We start from the raw sequence: 13,357 nt of genomic DNA, 5'->3' as shown, positions 1-13,357 counted from the left end.
TCCCGACCATAGACGGGACGAACAGGGACGGAAAGCACACAAGTGTGTGGTTTCCCTCCTTGTCCGTCGCCCCGGCCATAGACGGGACAGACAGGGACGGAAAGCACTCAAATGCGTGTTTCCCTCCTTGTCCGTCGCCCCGGCCATAGACGGGACAGACAGGGACGGAAAGCACTCAAATGTGTGTTTCCCTCCTTGTCCGTCGCCCCGACCATAGACGGGACAGACAGGGATGGAAAGCACCCAAATGCGTGTTTCCCTCCTTGTCCGTCGCCCCGACCATAGACGGGACAGACAGGGACGGAAAGCACTCAAATGTGTGTTTCCCTCCTTGTCCGTCGCCCCGACCATAGACGGGACAGACAGGGATGGAAAGCACCCAAATGCGTGTTTCCCTCCTTGTCCGTCGCCCCGGCCATAGACGGGACAGACAGGGACGGAAAGCACCCAAATGCGTGTTTCCCTCCTTGTCCGTCGCCCCGGCCATAGACGGGACAGACAGGGACGGAAAGCACCCAAATGTGTGTTTCCCTCCTTGTCCGTCGCCTCGACCATAGACGGGACAGACAGGGATGGAAAGCACCCAAATGCGTGTTTCCCTCCTTGTCTGTCGCCCCGGCCATAGACGGGACAGACAGGGACGGAAAGCACACAAGTGTGTGGTTTCCTTCCTTGTCCGTCGCCCCGGCCATAGACGGGACAGACAGGGACGGAAAGCACCCAAATGCGTGTTTCCCTCCTTGTCCGTCGCCCCGGCCATAGACGGGACAGACAGATCTGTATATACAGAGTGATTCACCAAGACCGTTTCGTGAATTTCAAAGAAAAATCGTGATAAACACTTGAAATTAAGTTGTTAAGCTTCAATTAAGTTGTTAAGCTTTGTTGGGAGAGATGAATTCTCGGAAAAAACGAACAGATTCGCTCGACCTCCGGTTTCGCCAGAAATGACACGACCTTTTTTCAATGTAACACCAAGTTTTCTTATTCATTATCAGACCACTCATTAAATTCTACATTTGTCCGAAATCTTAGAAAAATCTGAAAATTTTCTCAAATAGGGCATTATTCCAATATTTTGAGATGAAATTTACGAATTCTCTAGATTTCATTAAAAGACAGACATACCAAAGCTTCTCAATGTTTTAAGTCATAAAGTATTCAATTGAATTTCTAATTAACGGAGAAGAAGCACTGGTATGTCTTCTTTTAATACAATCTAGAAAATCGGTAATTTTAATGTAAAGATCTCAAAGTTATCAACATTAAAGCAATTCAATGATCATGATTAAGAAAACTGGGTGTTACATTAAACAAACGAAAGTAGATATAATTTTCGGTAAAACGGGAAAGAGAACGAATTTATAGCTCAACTATATAATTTCAAGTGTTTATCTCGAGTGTTTCTTTGAAATATTCTAACCAACAGTCCTCGTGTGTAATATACATGGTGTTTCCTAAACATGAGAAATAAACTATGGGTATTCTTCGAGAGATTTGGACATAGATAGAGGGAAGAGAAGATACCGCATTGCGCAGCTACGAAGGAGAACTTTCTGTGACCAACATCAACATGTTTTTGTTTACGTTTATATTTACCACAAAATACACAATTTCCAGGCAAGTCGACAACGATATTCCCGATACACAAGTCTCAAACCGAACGAAGCACTATTACACCAAACCATAGACTTAAAACATTAAGTCTATGCACCAAACACAAACACGATAATGAACATTCGAATATTGGGGTAAACATAAACAAAGATGGAGTAGACGCACATTAAATATAAACATAAACATTGAGATGTTGGACACACTTTTTCTTGTTGGTTACGTTATCTTCCCTTTCCTCTATCTACGGATTTGGAGTAGGAAAAGTCTTGTAGGCCTATGCCCGGAAATGCTTTGTTTCTAAGATACAGGGCGTTACATGTTTTTCAAATAAATAAGAAATATTCATCAACGACAAATTTCAACAATTGAAATGAAATTCATTATTCGACTGCTCTACTCGAGTTTTTTTTTTAATGACAAACGTTTTCAATTTTTTTCCACACAAAGTACAAAAAACGCAAGAGTCCTTTTATATTCTAAATTGAATATGAATTATAAGAATGAATTTTACTTTGGAGAAAATCACTGGCGTACGTACCATTTTTTTCTTTTGAAAATATGAAATTCAATGCCCGTACACACTAAAGTTACTAAAGATGAGATATTCAATGTAAAATGAGCACCTTTATGAGGTGTCTCTTCTCACGATATAATCGAGCAATTTATTATTTATTTGTGAAAATTTAACGCCCTGTATTTTGGAAACAAAACCCGATCCCAAATCACTCCGAGAATAATACCCTGAATTTATGCCCCATGTTAAGGAAACACCCTGTATATTGAGTGGTTAGCCATAGACTAGTGATCAATGCAGGTCATCTAGGACTCTCAATGCAGTTGGCCCTTTCGGCCTCACTTTTAGATATCCATAACTTGGAAATGAGCGGTTCGATTTTGTTGAAATTCGAGAATTATTGAAAATTGGGAATTCCTTCGTATTCGGAATTATCAAATCCTAAGCAGAATGAAGGATGAGTAGCATCTTGGGAAATTCATGGTTCAGTTGAAGAAGTAAGAAGTTGATATTAATCAGAAAATATTGTTATTTTGCGCTTTCAATTTTTATTATGTGAATTGAATTCGAAGAAGGATATAACATGTCATTCTGCCTAAGATTGATAATGACCAAAGAATTCACAATTCATTTTTCAAATAAATATATTTTTTAGGCGGAGAGCTTGAATACTTGGTGTGTGTTTATGATTCAGGATGAAAAAAAAGATTGAAAATAGTTAATCTAAAAAATGAAAAATAATTTCTTATGTTTGTCACTCTATTGAAAAAAAGAGTGATTTGCAAAGTGAATTAAGAAAAATACCCAACTGACCCAGAAAATAGAGTATTGATATCTCAAAGAAAAATCCCAATATTCTGTGTACTGTTCTGTTATTCTCGGAAATGCATGTGTCCCCAAAATTTAATCAAAATCACACCACTCATTGCCAAGCTATGGATAACAAAAATTTAGGCCGAAATCCACAAATCACCCACTATATATGACTCGTATTTAGGCCCAGATGACCTGCATTTACCATTTGGCTATGGCCAACCGCTCGTGAAACACTCGGTATAACAGAGTGTCTCCGGATTAACAGGTTTAAGTTGGGATGTAGGTTCAGTACCTGAAAATAAAACGAAAAGTGCCTATGAAGGTAGCCCTGAAACGCTCCTTGAAAGCGTTACGTTGCTTTAAAAGAATTTAGAACTAGAATTCAATTTTTCACTCATCCTCCGTAGCTACAGACAACCCTTTTTCATTTTCCACCACAAAGTTTCATTCTCAGGCTCACATTGAAATGATGATTTTTTTCTGGAAACTTTATTGTCTTTTAGTTGAGTATAAATATAGATCCTTTGATCTATTCTTGAACATCACATCGATATATTTCTAACTAACTGACTAAATCGTTAATAATATTTGGGTGGTCTAACCAACATTCGAAATTAGAAAAGATCGATCCTAAACAACAAGAGAAGATCATGAAGGTTTTTAAATGTTGTTCAAAAATAGAGCGAAGAACTCATTTAATTTTCTTACGTAGATACTATCATTTCAAGGATAAAAACTTAATTATCAATAAATATTTTTAATGAAATCATCATTCGAAGTCTGTGAAAAATTATGGTAGAAAATAGAAAGGGGTTGTCGATTTCACCCCTCTCTAGCTATGGTCAGAAAATGAGTTATTCGAAAAATAACCCCGTAAAATCTTATTTCTTAATCTTTAATCCTACTTTGAAAAATTTTTATAAATCCATAATCAAGACTTCATTTTTGAAGCAACAAAAGCGTTTCAGGACATACCACCACAGTAACCTTTTGTCTTGAGGTTACGAAACTATATCCAAATTTATGTCCATTAATCCTGGGACACCCAGTATAAAGCAACATATGTAAAATACTCAAGAAGTTAAATCGCTCATTTGCCACAACGTCATGGTGTTTTCCATGATCAAAATCAGATATTTCTTCGAAAATGTTTTGCATGAAAATCTATAAAATTTAAAAAGATTTACACCATTTACTTAATTCTTTGAGTATATATAGGATGGCCAAAATTCGTTGCCTACTGAGGGCATCTCGAGAACTATGAAAGCTAAAAGAAATCAGAGGACACATTTCCCAGCTCTTTTTCATAGAAATAAAGAATTGTGAAAACTGTAACCTCTTACAATTCAAAAATAAAAAATTCAATAAGAGTTTGCATTTAAAAAAACAAAAGTTCGTCTAATTTCAATTCGCAAAATTCGTTTCCAACTGAGGGGATCTCGAGAACTATAAAAGCTAAAAGAAATCAGAGGACACATTTCCTAGCTCTGTTTCATAGAAATAAAGAATGGTGAAAACTGTTACCTCCTACGATTCTTCGTTTGTGAGCTATTAACAAAAATTTCACGATGTCGAAAAGTTTTCGTTTCTTTTTTGTATTTGAAGTTACAGATCTGAAACTTGAACCTCCTAGAGGCACTTTTATATGGGGGGTTCATAGCTGAAGTGAACAGAGTCCATGCAGCCTAGTTTTGAGATGAATGACGTAGAAGTTGTTTATCACCAATTTATTCTTCAGATGACTTCTTTAGATTTAAAAAGGTTAGAATGTAAGCAAATGCTTATATTCACAATACACAAATTTAAAGAAGTCACTTTTGAATTTATTGATGATAAACAACTTCTACGTCATTCATCTCAAAACTAGGCTGCATGGATTTGCTTCACTTCAGCTATGAACCCCCCATATGTGGAATAAATTGACGAAAAATTTTTTTTTCCAATTAAAAAATGAAAAATTCAATAAAAGTTCACATTTAACTAAACAAAAGTTCGCCTAATGATTCGAAATAAAAGAATATTTTGATCTCGTCAGTGGATTCTACGTAAAATAGTGCCTGTAGAAGGTTCAAGTCTCAGATTTGTAACTTCAACGACAAAAATGTTACGAGACCTTTTCGAAATTCTCACCATTCTTTGTTTCTCTGAAAGAGAGCTCGAAAACGTGTCAACTCTTCTACTCGTAATTCCTCTGGTTTTCGAGATTCCCTCACTGGACATCGAATTTGGGACACCCTGTACAATATTTCATGACGTTGCTTGTAGTTGAATGAGCGAATTATGTGATGCAGTCAAAATGTCAATTTTGAGAAGAAAAGAATTTTTTTTAATGAGTATCATAAATTAAAACTGAATTTTTCATTTTATCCAAAAATATCAACATGTTGACTGCTTAAAAATGCGATATCAGTCCCCTGAGACCAATAGACAATCCTCAGCCATTAAATATTTAATAGTGAAAATAAAAATTATATTTTATTAAAATATCTGTCGTTACACTAAAAGTGACTTGTGAATATTGTTATGTATCTCTCTCAGGTGGCTGATATCACTCTTGAGTATATCAATAAGTGAAAAAGCCGCAAGTAAGTTAAATTTTGAGAAATTACCAAGCCATCTATCAAATTGTTAAAAATGAAATATATAACCTTACAGTTTGTATTCTTTTCGGGTTCTTCCTACAAGTTATCATTGGGATGTTCCTCATCGCAAGAACGACAGATCAGCCCTAAGAGAAGAAATGTTAATACGAGTCAATATTGCAAAACAATTTCCTTACCGATTAATGTTTCCAATATTTAGAATAAATTTTTCTCAATGCCGTTGCTAAGGTTCATGTATACTCTAACTCCAGTCCTTTTCTCTTTACATCAGGATTGGCTGCTTGAAATGTGAAGATTTCCAACTTGATAACTCTGGCTGCTCCATTCTTGTCCCCGTTCTAACCTAAAACCTAAAAAAAGACATCCATACAGTAAAATACGATCATGCAATGAATACAATCACTTTAAAATGTTCATAACCTTGAAATATTCCAAGTTGTATAAATTCATGTATCACGATACAGAGAAAATATCTATTTACATACTCGATATATTACTATAAATCTTTGATAATATAGGAACGGCTATAAATCTTCTAAGAATTTGAAAGAATAACTGCAATTTATCGAAAATTGTAAAACTGGGATAAGAATTAAATGAAAGTATTCTAATCATTAGGTAAATATACCATTCTATAATTTTTTTTAGGCTCCGTTTTGGGGTTGATAAAAAGATTATTTTCAGAATCGGTGAGGGACGGTTAACTTTGTACCAACCCAAATTTAAATAAAAGCTATGAGACAATGTCTATAACATGAAATAAAAAATTGTATAACAACATACCGATAGAATATAGTTGATCGTATTGGAACTTACCTAGTAAAAAAATCTTGTCGTCTCGATATCCGTTACCATTGGAGGAGCTGAAAATTTTCTTCCAGATAATTTTGTCCAAGTGGAATTACTCCTTTTCTCTCTGAAAGAAATAATAAATGAATAAATCCGAATTGATATCAAAATAAGAAGAATTGCGATTGGGATATTTTTTAATAACCAACTTTGAAACTTGCAAGATGTAATTTTTGTTGAAATAATTATGTTAAAATGAAAATATATTGATTTGAACTCACAATCTGTTGGAAATTCATTCGAAATCGTCGAAAATCGTAGGAAAGCATCGGAAAATTCTAGAAATTGCAAATGTCCGACCAAAGCTAACTATTTTATGGCAACTGTTTTTGAATCTCGTATCGAATCACGGCGGGGGCGCAGGCGCGTTAGCGTTCTTCGAGGAAGGTAACTAAGATCGAAATTTTAACGATTATAACCACAGACTATAACAGGTGGGTATTCTGTGATTATAACCAGAGAGAAGAGATACCAAATCAAAGAGTATCATACTCTGATATATAACCAGAGAGTAAAATACTCCTGCTAAAAAAGGAAAGAGAAATTCGAACATTTCAAATATTCGCCAATATTCATGCTTTTTATTTCATCAATCATTCAACATTGTATCAGTATTTTGAAAAATATTCCTGATAAATGAACTGAAAATAACATGAATAGGCCATTATATGAAAAATTCATTTTATAAGAATTCGGCCAAGCAATTTTCAACTCACCGTTTCATCTTAATATTTGTCACAAATCACCACTTTCATGTTATTCATCTGAAATGTCCATTGATTGAGTATTTCTTTCCTCTCTGATCGTCATCATCCTGATTTTCTTCTCAGTCCTCTGCAAAAAAAAAACAGTTCAATGAGTTTTAGAAATCCTAATCCTCGGTTTCTTGCAAGCCACCCTGGAAATGAAAAACAATATTTGATTGAAAACCTTCTCATTTTCGTTTTAGGAAAGAAGCAATTTTTCGTCGGTTTCAATAAGATTGAATTCTATCCATAGATGACCTACCTGAAATAATTTTCAGCGGAAAGTCTTGCTTTGCCTGGAATTTATTCTTCTCCATCATAAGTCCCCGTAGTTTGATTTTTTTCCACTGGAATTACTTCTTTTCTCTCTGAAAGAAACATGCAATTAATAAAAAGAAATCGAAATCAGAACTAGGAGAATTGTCCTTAGGATATTTAGCAATAATCAACTTTGAAACTTCCAATATGTAATTTTTGTTGAAATAATTATGTTAAAATGAAAATATATTGATTTGAACTCACATTATGTTGGAAATTCATTCGAAATCGTCGAAAATCATAGGAAAGCACCGGAAAATTCTAGAAATTGCAAATGTCCGACCAAAGCTAACTATTTTATGGCAACTGTTTTTGAATCTCGTATCGAAACACGGCGGGAGCGCAGGCGCATTAGCGTTCTTCGAGAAAGGTAACTAAGATCAACATCAAGTATAACCATAGAACCAGAAACAACCTGTCTCTGCACAGAAGAGATAAAATGACCAAAGAGTATTATACTCCATGATATAACCAGAGAGTGAAAACTACTGCTGAAAAAGGAAAGAGAAATTCGAACATTTCGAATATTCGCCAATATTCATGCTTTTTCTTCAATCAATCATTTAACATTGTATAAGTATTAAAAAAAAATATAACCGATAAATCAACTGAAAATAACATGAATCGGCATTCATTCGAAATATTAATTTCAGAAAAATTCAAAGTGACCATGAAATTTTCAACTCACCGCTATCATGTGGCTGAATTGTCCATTGCTTGAGTTCCTTCCCTTCTGATCGTCATCATCTTGATTTTTTTTTCTTCCCGGTCTCCTGAAATTAAAACAGATCAATGAGTTTTAGAAATCCTCATCAATATTTTTGTTGCAAGCCACACTGGAAATGCAAAAAAAATATATGATTGAAAACCTCCTTATTTTCGTTTTAGAAAAGAGGCACTTTTTTGTCGATTTCGATAAGCTTGAATTCTATTCACAGATGACCTACCTGAAAAAATTTTCAGCGGAAAGTCTTGCTTTGCCTGAAATTTATTGTTCTCCATCATAATTCGCCGCAGTTGATTTTGTTCCAAAGGAATTACTTCTTTTCTCTCTGAAAAAAACAACTTATTAATAAAACCAAATCGAATTCAGAACTAGGAGAATTGTCCTTAGGATATTTAGCAATAATCAACTGTGAAACTTACAAGATGTAATTTTTGCTGAAATAATAAGGTTAAAATGAAAATATATTGATTTGAACTCACAATATGTTGGAAATTCATTCGAAATCGTCGAAAATCGTAGGAAAGCATCGGAAAATTCTAGAAATTGCAAATGTCCGACCAAAGCTAACTATTTTATGGCAACTGTTTTTGAATCTCGTATCGAAACACGGCGGGGGCGCAGGCGCATTAGCGTTCTTCGAGAAAGGTAACTAAGATCAACATCATGAATAATCAACCACAGAACCAGAGACAACCTGTCTCTGCACAGAAGAGATAAAATAACCAAAGAGCAATATATTATATGATATAACCAGAGAGTAAAATACTCCTGCTAAAAAAGGAAAGAGAAATTTGGAAATTTCAAATATTCGCCGATATTCATGATTTTTATTTCTTCAATCATTTAACGTTGTATAAGTATTAAAAAAAATATAACCGATAAATCACCTGAAAATAACATGAATCTGCATTTATTCCAAATATTCATTTCATAAAAATTCAAAGTGACCATGCAATTTTCAACTCACCGCTTCATCTTCGTAATGATCACAAACCACCACTTTTATTGTATTCACCTGAGATGTCCATCGATTGAGTAGTTCCTTCTGATCGTCATCATCTTGATTTTCTCCTAAGTCCCCTGAAATTAAAACAGTTCAATAAGTTTCAGAAATCATCATCCCTGTTTTCAATGCAAGCTATCTTGCAAATGAAAAACAATTTATGACTGAAAACCTCCTTATTTTCATTTTAGAAAAGAGACACTTTTTTGTCGATTTCAATGAAATTGAATTCTATTCACTGATGACCTACCTGAAATAATTTTCAGCGGAAAGTCTTGCTTTGACTGGAATTTATTGTTTTCCATCAGAAGTTGCTATAGTTGATTCTGTTCTAAAGGAATTACTTCTTTTCTCTCTGAAAGAAACAACTAAATAGCAAAATTTAATCTAAATCAGAACTAGGAGAATTGTTCCTTGGATATTTAGCAATAATCAACTGTGAAACTTCCAAGATATAATTTTTGCTGAAATAATATGATTAAAATGAAAATATATTGATTTGAACTCACATTATGTTGGAAATTCGTTCGAAATCGTCGAAAATCATAGGAAAGCATCGGAAAATTCTAGAAATTGCAAATGTCCGACCAAAGCTAACTATTTTGTGGCAACTGTTTTTGAAACTCGTATCAAATCACGGCGGACGCGCAGGCGCTTTAGCGTTCTTCGAAGAAGGCAACTAAGATCAACATAAAGCATTGAACTCTATGGGAACCATAGAGTTCAATGACATAAAGTATAACCATAGAACCCATTGAACTCTATGGGGTTCCCATAGAGTTCAATGATAGAACCAGAGACAACCCGTTTCTGCACCATTGAACTCTATGGGTTTCCATAGAGTTCAATGTTCTGCACAGAAGAGATAAAATAACCAAAGAGTATTTTACTCTATGATATAACCAGAGAGTAAACACTTCTGCTAAAAAAGGAAAGAGAAATTCGAAAATTTCAAATATTCGCCGATATTCATGCATTTTCTTTCATCAATCATTCAACATTGTATAAGTATTTTTTAAAATATTCCTGATAAATGAACTGAAAGAAACATGAATCAGCATTTATTCGAAATATTCATTTCGTAAAAATTCAAAGTGCAATTTTCAACTCACCGCTATCGATTTTCTCTACATCTTCCACTTTCATGATGAACTGTCCATGAATTATTTTCCACCCTTCTGATCTTCATTATCTTGATTTTCTTTCTTCTCAGTCCTCTGCAAAAAAAACAGTTCAATAAGTTTTAAAAATCCTCATCCCCGTTTTCGTAGCAAGCCTCCCTGAATATAAAAACCTCCTCATTTTCGTTTTAGTAAAGAGGCACTTTTTTGTCGATTTCGATAAGATTGAATTCTATTCACAGATGACCTACCTGAAATAATTTTCAGCGGAAAGTCTTGCTATGGAATTCATTGTTCTCCATCATAATTCGCCGTAGTTGATTTTGTTCCAAAGTAATTGCTTCTTTTCTCTCTGAAAGAAACATGCAATTAATAAAAAGAAATCGAAATCAGAACTAGGAGAATTGTTCTTTGGATATTTAGCAATAATCAACGGTGAAACTTCCAAGATGTAATTTTTGCTGAAATAAAGAGATTAAAGTGAAAATATATTGATTTGAACTCACATTATGTTGGAAATTCGTTCGAAATCGTCGAAAATCATAGGAAAGCATCGGAAAATTCTAGAAATTGCAAATGTCCGACCAAAGCTAACTATTTTATGGCAACTGTTTTTGAATCTCGTATCGAAACACGGCCGGCGCGCAAGCGCTTTAGCGTTCTTCGAGAAAGGTAACTAAGATCAACATTATGTATAACCACAGAGGCAGAGAAAATCTGTCTCTGCACCAGAGATATATCTATATCTATATCTCTGCTCTGCACAGAAGAGATAAAATAATCAAAGAGTATTATACTCTATGATATAACCAGAGAGTAAACACTTCTGCTAAAAAATGAAAGAGAAATTCGAACATTTCAAATATTCGCCAATATTCATGCTTTTTCTTTCATCAAACATCTAACATTGTATGAGTATTTAAATAAATATTACTGATAAATCATCTGAAAATAACATGAATCAGCATTTATTCGAAATATTCATTGCATAAAAATTCAAAGTGACCATGCAATTTTCAACTCACCGCTATCATGCAGCTGAATTGTCCATTGCTTGAGTTCCTTCCCTTCTGATCGTCATCATCTTGATTTTTTTTTCTTTCCGGTCTCCTGAAATTAAAACAGTTCAATGAGTTTCAGAAATCCTCATCAATATTTTTGTTGCAAGCCACACCGGAAATGCAAAAAAATATATGATTGAAAACCTCCTTATTTTCGTTTTAGAAAAGAGGCATTTTTTTGTAGATTTCGATAAGATTGAATTCTATTCATAGATGACCTACCTGAAAAAATTTTCAGCGGAAAGTCTTGCTTTGCCGATAACCTGGAATTTTTTCCATCTTAAGTTGCTGTAGTTGATTTTGTCCAAGTGGAATTTCTTCTTTTCTCTCTGAAATAAACATCCAATTAATAAAAAGAAATCGAAATCAGAACTAGGAAAATTGTCCTTGGGATGTTTAGCAATAATCAACGGTGAAACTTCCAAGATGTAATTTTTGCTGAAATAACGATGTTAAAATGAAAATATATTGATTTGAACTCACATTATGTTGGAAATTCGTTCGAAATCGTCGAAAATCATAGGAAAGCATCGGTAAATTCTAGAAATTGCAAATGTCCGACCAAAGCTAACTATTTTATGGCAACTGTTTTTGAATATCGTATCGAAATACGGCCGGCGCGCAAGCGCGTTAGCGTTCTTCGAGAAAGGTAACTAAGATCAACATTATGTATAACCACAGAAGTAGAGACAACCCATCTCTGCACAGAAGAGATAAAATGACCAAAGAGTATTATATTATATGATATAACCAGAGAGTGAATACTAATGCTGAAAAAAGATAGAGAAATTTGAAAATTTCAAATATTCGCCAATATTCATGCTTTTTCTTTCATCAATCATCTACCATCGTATGAGTATTTAAATAAATATTACTGATAAATCATCTGAAAATAACATGAATCAGCATTTATTCGAAATATTCATTGCATAAAAATTCAAAGTGACCATGCAATTTTCAACTCACCGCTATCATGTGGCTGAATTGTCCATTGCTCGAGTATTTCCTACCCTTCTGATCTTCTTCATCTTGATTTTCTTTCCTCCGAGTCCTCTGCAAAAAAAAACAGTTCAATGAGTTTTAAAAATCCTTATCCCTGGTTTCCTTGCAAGCCACCCTGGAAATGAAAAACAATATATGATTGAAAACCTTCCTCATTTTCGTTTTGGGGAAAGAGGCACTTTTTTCTAGGTTCCAATAAGACTGAATTCTATTCATAGATCACCTACCTGAAATAATTTTTGATGGAAAGTCTTGCTTTGCCGATAACCTGGAATTTGTTGTTTTCCATCAGAAGTTGCTGTAGTTGATTTTGTTCCAAAGGAATTACTTATTTTCTCTCTGAAAGAAACATGCAATTAATAAAAAGAAATCGAAATCAGAACTAGGAGAATTGTCCTTAGGATATTTAGCAATAATCAACTTTGAAACTTCCAATATGTAATTTTTGTTGAAATAATGCAGTTAAAATAAAAATATATTGATTTGAACTCACATTATGTTGGAAATTCATTCGAAATCGTCGAAAATCACAGGAAAGCATCGGAAAATTCTAGAAATTGCAAATGTCCGACCAAAGCTAACTATTTTATGGCAACTGTTTTTGAATCTCGTATCGAAACACGGCCGGCGCGCAAGCGCCTTAGCGTTCTTCGAGAAAGGTAACTAAGATCAACATTATGTATAACCACAGAAGCAGAGACGACCGTCTCTGCACAGAAGAGATAAAATGACCAAAGAGTATTATATTATATGATATAACCAGAGAGTGAATACTAATGCTGAAAAAAGATAGAGAAATAATTTCAAATATTCGCCAATATTCATGCTTTTTTTTTTTCATCAATCATTTAACATTGTATGAGTATTAGAATTAATATTACTGATAAATCTACTGAAAATAACATGAATCGGTATTTATTCGAAATTTTCATTTCGTAAAAATTCAAAGTGACCATGCAATTTTCAACTCACCGCTATCA

The 13,357-nt window shown here is 34.2% G+C and overlaps 1 protein-coding gene across 2 annotated transcripts in view; it reads right to left on the bottom strand.

The window, feature by feature from the left end:
• LOC123320324 overlaps window positions 1-13,357 on the bottom strand; it is a 376,599-nt gene that overhangs the window by 5,490 nt on the left and 357,752 nt on the right. The gene's annotated exons all lie outside the window — the stretch shown is intronic.

Source organism: Coccinella septempunctata, chromosome 9, assembly GCF_907165205.1.
Source record: "Coccinella septempunctata chromosome 9, icCocSept1.1, whole genome shotgun sequence".
NCBI classification, from domain to species: domain Eukaryota; kingdom Metazoa; phylum Arthropoda; class Insecta; order Coleoptera; family Coccinellidae; genus Coccinella; species Coccinella septempunctata.
This window is presented reverse-complemented; position numbering and strand designations above follow the sequence as displayed.